Source organism: Theropithecus gelada, chromosome 1 (assembly GCF_003255815.1).
Source record: "Theropithecus gelada isolate Dixy chromosome 1, Tgel_1.0, whole genome shotgun sequence".
NCBI lineage: Eukaryota > Metazoa > Chordata > Mammalia > Primates > Cercopithecidae > Theropithecus > Theropithecus gelada.
This window is the reverse complement of record NC_037668.1, coordinates 206,668,733-206,677,118: the sequence shown is the minus strand read 5'-3', so window position 1 is coordinate 206,677,118 and position 8,386 is coordinate 206,668,733. Positions and strand designations below refer to the sequence as shown.

At 40.6% G+C, this 8,386-nt stretch overlaps 1 non-coding gene across 1 annotated transcript; it reads left to right on the top strand.

Moving 5' to 3' along the window:
• Window positions 1–6,754: 6,754 nt before the first annotated feature.
• Window positions 6,755–6,916, top strand: LOC112614790. Its single transcript, XR_003117138.1, has one exon. It is a non-coding gene; the product is annotated as a U1 spliceosomal RNA (small nuclear RNA).
• Window positions 6,917–8,386: the final 1,470 nt, after the last annotated feature.

The window sequence follows — 8,386 nt, the reverse complement described above, 5'->3', positions numbered from 1 at the left end:
TATAGCTGTGATATTTAAAGAATCTAAGCCTATATGAAAATGCCTTAATAATCAGCAAAAGCAAACACAGAGAGTCAGGGATCTGGTAATCCAAATACATTTTTCTTCTTTTGTTCTACAAAATAAAAAATAAATATTTATCACATCTGTATATCTCCAAAGGGAAAATCTAAATATCTAGAAAACTAACTTAATTATTAATGTAGGCGTATTTCAAGATTTGGCAGGAAGCTAGATTTGTAAAAATGTACCCAGTTTTAACATGTTATGAGGCTAAGAAATCAATTCCAAATTCTTCCTTTTTTTTCCTCCAAATTGAGATTGCAAGATGAGTGCAACCACAATTGCATACAGACCTGTATCACTTTATACTAGAATGCACTTTGATGATTCTACTAGTTTTTGTTTGTTTGTTTGTTTTTACTTTTTTAATTTTAGATTCAGGGAGTACATGTGCAGCCTTGTTACTTGGGTATATTATGTGATGCTGAGGTTTGGGCTTCTAATGTCCAAGTGAACACAGTACCCAATAGATAGTTTTCGACCCTTGCCCCCACCTCCTCCCACTCTTTTGGAATTCCCAGTGTTTATTGTTCCCATCTTTGTGTCTGTGTGTACCCAATGTTCAGCTCCCACTTATAAGTGAGAACATGTTGGAGTATTTGGTTTTCTGTTTTTGCTATAATTCACCTAGAATTATGGCCTCCAGCTGCATCCATGTTGCTGTAAATAATATGATTTCATTCTTTTTTATGGTTGCATAGTAGTATTCCATATTGCATATGTACCACATTTTCTTTATCCAGTACACCACTGATGGGCATCTAGGTTGAGTCCATTTCTTTGCTATTGTGAATAGTGCTGTAGTGAACATACAAGTGTAGGTATTTTTTTTGCGTGCGGGACAGAGTCTCACTCTGTTGCCCAGGCTGGAGTGCAGTGGCGCTATCTTGGCTCACTGCAACCTCCGCCTCCCGGGTTCGCAATTCTTCTGCCTCAGCCTCCCAAGTAGCTGGGACTACATACAGGTGCGTGCCACCACGCCCAGCTAATTTTTGTATTTTTAATAGAAACAGGGTTTCACCATCTTGGCCAGGCTGGTCTCAAGCTCCTGACGTCATGATCCGCCTGTCTCGGCCTCCCAAAGTTCAGGGATTACAGGCGTGAGCCACCGTGCCTGGCCAACAAGTGCAGTTATCTTTTGGGTAGAACAATTTATTTTCCTTTGGGGCTATACCTAGTAATGCTGAATTGCTGGGTGGAATGGTGATTCTGTGTTTAGTTCTTTGAGAAATCTCCAAGATGTTTTCCACAGGGCACTGAACTAATTTTCATTCCCACCAACAGTGTGTAAGCAGTCCCTTTTCTCTGCAACCTCGCACACCTGTTATTTTTGACTTTTTCATATTAGCCATTCCAACTGATGTGAGATGGTATCTCATTGTTGTTCCCCTTTATTCGTCAAATGTTTTGATCAAATTTGGGGATAACATGTAGACATACCTCAGGCAGTAGCTGATACTTGTAACCCTCGCTGTGTTTCTAGTAGAACTCTACTCCTTACAGAATTGTTTCCTGACCTGAGAGTGTTTATCTGGACATAACTTCCTTGAGCTGTATTAAGAACCACACCTTTCAACTCTGAATGCCTTATCAGTCTAAAGTTACAAAATAACCTAGCATATTGATTGGACGCTGTTCTACTGCTATTATATAACTCATCTACAGAGGACCCATGGAGCAAAAGACAAAGAAGATAGTTAGCTGGCAAAAGAGGATATAACAATGAGTCATAAACATATGAAAAAATGTTTCATATGTTTATGTGGTTTACACCACTAGCACAAAGGAAATGAGAAAAAAAAGATTAGATATTTTCATTTGTTATATTAGAGATTTTAAAAAATCATAATTATTGATGCTTCCAAGTTTTTGTGAGATGGATACCCTTATACACTGCTGGGGGTAAGAAGCATACATTTATATAATCTTTCTAGACAGCAATTGTGATCTATCTGGCAATATATCAAAATCTCTTAAAAATGTGTATTTCCTTGATATCCGTTTAACTTAGTAATTCTATTTGGGAGCATTTGTCCTGAGAAATTATCCAAAATATAGTAAGAGATTTATGAATCAACAGGTTCTTCATAATATATACCTTATAATAGCAAAGATTGGAAACAAATTAAATTCTCAAAACTCTCCTCCTTTGGAAGGCAACCATGACCATCTTTGTTTATTCTCTCATCCTCTGTGCTCTCTCAGTGGGCACTCTGCTAGACTAATTTGTGCTGGCTAATATGTTGTTCTATAAAAATCATTTGGTTGTTTCTTCTCTGTGTCTCCTGACTATCCCTTCTACTAAACAGATCATATGCAATTTGAAGGCAGGGTCTTTGGGTTTTTCCCCCATAAGATCTAGTATAGGGTAATCAGAAGAATCTGGAATCTGTTAGAACAACAAGACCCTGATCATTTTCCATTTAAATTCTCCATTGCAGTGGGTCCAACAGGGGCAGCATAGCCCCATGGCAAGAGAGCTTTGTCCTTTTGGTGGGGTGGGAGGGTAAGTACATTTCATGACCATGGTATGAATGGTTTGAACCATGAGCCACAAGTTAACAGTACCTTGGCTCAGCCTTCATGTTTAAGAGATGCCACTCCTCTGTCCTTGTCTTGGAGTGCAATAATGTACCACAGCCTGAACCTTTCCCATAGGACTAAGAGGGTGCCCTGTTTATAGACATGGGTGTCTACAGTCCACCAAAGAGAGTGAATTGCCCCTGGTGTCATTGGCCTTGTTTTTATGTTAGTCTTCTCACTTCTCTGCACTGAGAGCTCCTTGAAGGCAGGAGCTACATCTCTGTAGCTCCAGGATGTGGAACAGTGTGGCTTATAGCAGGAGCTGAAAATTCATTTAAGTCAAGGAGGAGAGCAGGGCAGCCAGGGTCAGCAGGTGAGGCCATGGGGTACATCCAAGTGAGACAGGAGAAGGGAAAGAATCATTTCTAAAGGAAGTTATTCTTAGGCCGATGGGAAAATACGCCTTTAGAGAAAGTACAATCACAAAAGTAGTCTAATAGGTGTTATTATGGAGGCCATAAAAAGAAACTATTTGAAATAAAACAGGATTAAGGAAGAGAAGAATGCTCATTAAGGGTCAGAAGGGATAGAGGAGACTCAAAAATGTCAAGCCAGCTGGGTGCAGTGGCTCACACTTGTAATCTCAGAGCTTTCGGAGATGGGAGGATTGCTTGACCCCAGGAGTTTGAGACCAGCCTGGGCAACACAGTGAGACCTCATCTCAAAAAACTTAGCCAGGCATGGTGGCACAGTCGCAGCTCCTAGGGAGGCTAAGACAGGAGGATCATTTGAGCCTGGGAGGTCAAAGCTGCAGTGGGCTATGATTGTGCCACTGCACTCCAGCCTGGAAAGCTAAAGTTAACTGAAAACATACAAAAATTAAACAAACAAACAAAAGAACAACCACCACCAAAAAACCTCTATCTCAGTGAAGCAAAAGAAACGAACTACATTTTTAAACACTTCGTATTTTAGGCAACACTAGAATGTGTGGAAAGCCCTGGAATTTCGTCAAGAACGTGACAGACCGAGATTGGGACAATGTCAACAAACAGCTGTCACTGATGAACTACTAGTGTATTTCTATATTCCTGAACTATATCTATCCTTACAATCACTGACCCACAGAAAAAAACATGGTGGTAAAGAGTGTCACAGAAGGTAGAGTAGGGCTCTTTTTCTGCTCAAGACTTGGGTCTAAAACTGACAGAAAGGAGCCTCCAATTCCCTGCATTCCCAAAGAATTGCAAACAGTAGGGATGGTGTCATCTACAGGAGGGCTCTCTAAGAGATATTCCAATCAATTCTGCTCCCCTCACTGAACCTCCATTCTACCGTGCTCCTCCACAATCAACATGAGCAAAAAACTCAGAGTGGGATGAGGAGGAGGATAATGGGAGAGAGAGGAGAAACATCCATGGCTTTGCGAAGACAGCTGGGCTTTCTCTCTCTCCTCACCTCTCTCTTCTCTGGCTCCTATGTCAAACCAAATGGGGACATGCTATAGGACATGCAGTGTCAAACCTTCACAACAGACTGAGAAGGAGACTCTAAAAGAAAACGATACGTGCTTGGGAGTGGGTTTGCAATTGAAATACATGTGCCAGAGTAAACTATGCAGATCATCAGGAAGGTTGAGGCAAGGGACAGTTTTTGAAGGCAAAATGAAGAGAATGACATAAGTTGTTTTGAATCAATGATCCTTGGCTGTATGGATCAGTAACAAGGGTGGTGTCAGTCTAAGGTTGGACAAGCAGTTGCTGGACAGATGTCCTTGCAAAAGTATTTTCTGTGTAAGGTTTTGTGGCCTTTGTGCAAGGTTGTGTTTTTTGCAGTTTGTTTGTGATAGTTCTTGTTATCAGGCATACAAGCATGAGAACCCTCCCATTACAGCCTTTCCCAGTTCCAGTTCACAAGTGACTCTATTTTGATTCTGACAACTTTCACATCAGCCTGTGGGCCAAATCCAGCCCACCATCTATTTTTGTAAATAAAGTTTTATTGGAACACAGCCATGCCCATTCATTTTCATGTTGTCTGTGGCTGCTTTCTCACCCCAACTTCAAAGTTGAATAGTCAAAACAGAGACCATATGGCTCACAAAGCTGAAAATGTTTACTAACCGTTCCTTTACAAAAAACATTTTCTGACCTCTATTCTAGAAAAGTTACCTACAGAGACTACTGGTGTCAGAAAAAGGGAGAGATTGGCTTCCATCCTGGGTTGGAGCAGTAAGTTGATGATAAGATCAAAATGTTCAGCCAGACCATTTATAAAGGGGGGCTGAAAGTTCATTAAGAAGCATGAAAGGAGAATTTGGCAAAGCACAGATGAATACAGGGATTGGAAGAAATGAAATTATTTGAGATTTATAGCCCAGCTACCCAACTCTTCCCTCCAGGAATTTAGACGGTGAACTCTTTGGGTGCATTAGATTTGGTTTTATTGAATAATTTATTTTACATTTTTATTTATTTCCTTTACTAATTTTTTTAGGAGTGCTCTTATTGGGTTGAACAAAACTTGCTTTTATTTATAAACTAGAAATATTCTGTCTCTGTATGCCTAACTTTATCAATTTTGAGTGTGTAGATGCCCAATATCTGGGACCTAGGAAACAAAATGGGCTGAGCAAAATTCTGAGCTTCAATTTTAAAAGCCAAGTTTTGTTTAAAAAGAATTTCGGCAATGCTTCAAAACAATCATAGTGTGTCCTTCGTCACCAAATGCTGTACAGAATGTTAAATTATACCTGGCTTCTGCCGAGTGTTCTTAGAACAAGCGTTTATTATAGATTAGTTCTCTTTTATATTAATGGGTGTCTAGGAGAGGGAGGCAATAGCACTTGAGGCAATTTTGTTTTACTATGAAAATTATTTAAGCCTTTATAAGATGAAATTCGGGAAAATGTACTGTCTTCTCGAAAAATATGTTTTTCTAACCCCAAATACAGCAAAAGCTTTTTGAGGAAAGTCATTTTGCTTTTAGCTTCGCGAAACAGATTTTCCAACTATTAAGCAAGATAAAAGGTCATCTTGACCGATTGTTTTAGATCATTCTTTCATTCCTGGCCAGGATTTTATAAGATTAAAAGAGTGTGCTTCTGAAACAGAAAAAAAAGGGCCACAGCATTTATAAACTAGGAGGTCCCTAAATGCTAGAGGTTATTCTGATTCCAGAGGGAGCGTTAAGGCAGCAATGTAAACATGTTGCTGGTAAGTGAAATTACATTTCAAGCTCTACACCTTGCCACTCCAAACCTAAATAAATGAATAAAAATTTTCTTCTAACTTGAGATATTTTCCATAGTTACTTTCTAATATTACTTTAAAATAGTTAGCATCAAAAGCTGAAATTCAGTAAATAATATTCTGATCATGCCATTGACTCAGCAAAAGAGAAGAATTGCCAGAAATCAAGTGCCATCCACATGTCAACTAAGGTCCCTCTGTCCCTTGGAGACCTAGCTAAAAATGACTGCAGTCCTCTATTCTGTGGCCTTTGAGATGCTTCCTTCACCACCCACCATGGTCCACCTCACCTCTCACCCCAATTCTGCAAACTCCCCTGACTTTACTTCCTCTTGCTTCTCTCTGTTCATCTTCCATATTTGCATGTGTTTCTTAGTTTGGTTCGACTCAGTCCAGATATAGAGCCTAGCCCCATCACAGTCTGTAAAAAAGCACCACTCACCTTGTACTTTACATGAGCTCAACACCTTTTTACTAAAAATCTGGAGAGCAGCGAGGAGTACCAGAACAGAACATGTGATTTTCCACTATCTCTTGGCTTCTACCCTCTGCTCTTTATGTTTCTTTTCTGTCCCTCCCATCTCCACGTACTGCCCACAAAGCAAACTGCAAAGTCATTCTCTTGTCACCCATGAAAGTTCAATCTTATCACCTTTGAATTAGGGACTTTCACCAACAACTACAGTTTTCTCAAAAAGTATTCTGACAGTTGAAAGTTTCTGTCTTGTTAAGATAGCATGAAGCATGTTCTTGTGAGTTTTGGAGACTGAAAAACAGAATTAGTTATCTGTCTTCAGCGGCAAAATGTCAAATAAATTAAATTGATAAACATCATTGACTTTTACAAAGCCGACCTGTACAATGCTGTATAATGTCCGGAACTCCATTGATATTCTTTCCTTTAAAAGTTGGAGCCTATACTTACCTGGCAGGGGAGATACCATGATCTCAAAGGTGGTTTTCCCAGGGCAAGGCTCATCCATTGCACTCCAAATGTGCTGATCCCTGCAATTTCCTCAAATGTAGGAAACCCAACGGCATAATGTGTAGCAGTGGGAGACTGTGTTCATGCTTTCCTCTGTTAAAAGAAAAAAAAAAAAAACAAAACTGGACCCTAATTCTCTCCATCCTCCCAAAGTGGGGCTGGACTTGATAACTTGCTTCTAATGAACACATTGTGCTGGAAGTGATTCCATGTGACATCCAAGGCTATGTCATAAAAAGGATAGCTTTCCTCTCTCTCTTTTTCTGGGGTAAGCTAGTCGGCATGTTGTGAGGACACCCAAGCAGCTGTATGGAGAAGCCCCAGGATGGAGAGACTAGCCTGGAGAAGAACCAACTTGCCAGCTATGGGAGTGGACCACCTCGAGTCCTCCAGCCTCAGCCAGGTCTTCAGTTGATTTCAGCCATGGCTGATATCTTGACTGCAAACCACCCAACTAGCTGTTCCTAAATTCTTAACCCATAGAAACTGTGAGAATAATAAATACTTGTTGTTATTTTAGCCACTAAATCCGGGGGTAGTTTACAGAGCAATATGTAACTAATACTCATAGATACTAATACAACTTTCTTGGAAAAACAATTAGTTTTTGTAAATGAATGAATGTGTGAACATTCAAATCAGAGCATTACCAAAGAAAGAGAGTTAACTAGGGGATCATTTCTTCTAGCAATGCTTTCCTGACTTCCCCAGATCCACGCTTCAGAAACTTTCACCTGTGCATGGATCATCCCGGGACTCAACTATAAATGAAGATTCTGATTCAACAGGTCTGAGAATCTGCATTTTTAGCAAGACTCCAGGTAATGTCAACACTACTGGCTGATGACTTTCTGTCATGGCACTTACCGTGGACTCCATTCATCCTGCCACCGGGTGTTCAAGGTTATAGGTCACTTTGTGTCAGAGGCACTGGTGATATTGAACTTTCCCCAAGTTCTGTGCCTCTTGAAAACAGGGGAGATTACGAAACTACCCCTTCCCAACACACACCTTCAGTGTTCCAAAAAATGACTTCTTGCAAGGAATTCCTTTTCCCCATAAGATTTAGATAAGACCCACCGATGACCTCCTTGTTCACCTATGACAAGGTCAGACGTGGACTTTCCAATTTCCATTCTGTGTCTCATGAATGATTAGCCATTGGTCTCCACTGGCCAATGTCGACAAAATATCATCAATGTGACTTGACCAAACTCTGCTTAGCCTCCTCACCTTCCCCCAGGCCCCTGGACTGTGGTCCTTTCTTGTATGTAGGAATGCAGAAAAGCCTCTCTATAAGACCTGCTCCAGAGAATGCAATGGCCACAAACAGAGACTGAGCCACTGTTTGATCATGCCACCACCTCATCCCGCCCCTCACATGGTTCTTTGTAGCCTTCTCTACTCCCTGTGAAAGAAAGACCTTTTTCTACTGACCTCGGAGATGCACGCTGATCTCATGGTTACGGCACTCTCTACATTGCTATAGTCTCCTTCCCTAATGCTGCAGTTTCCTTTCCTAGAGCAAGAGTCTCCCTGCCTTTGTTGCAGTCATCCTTTTGGA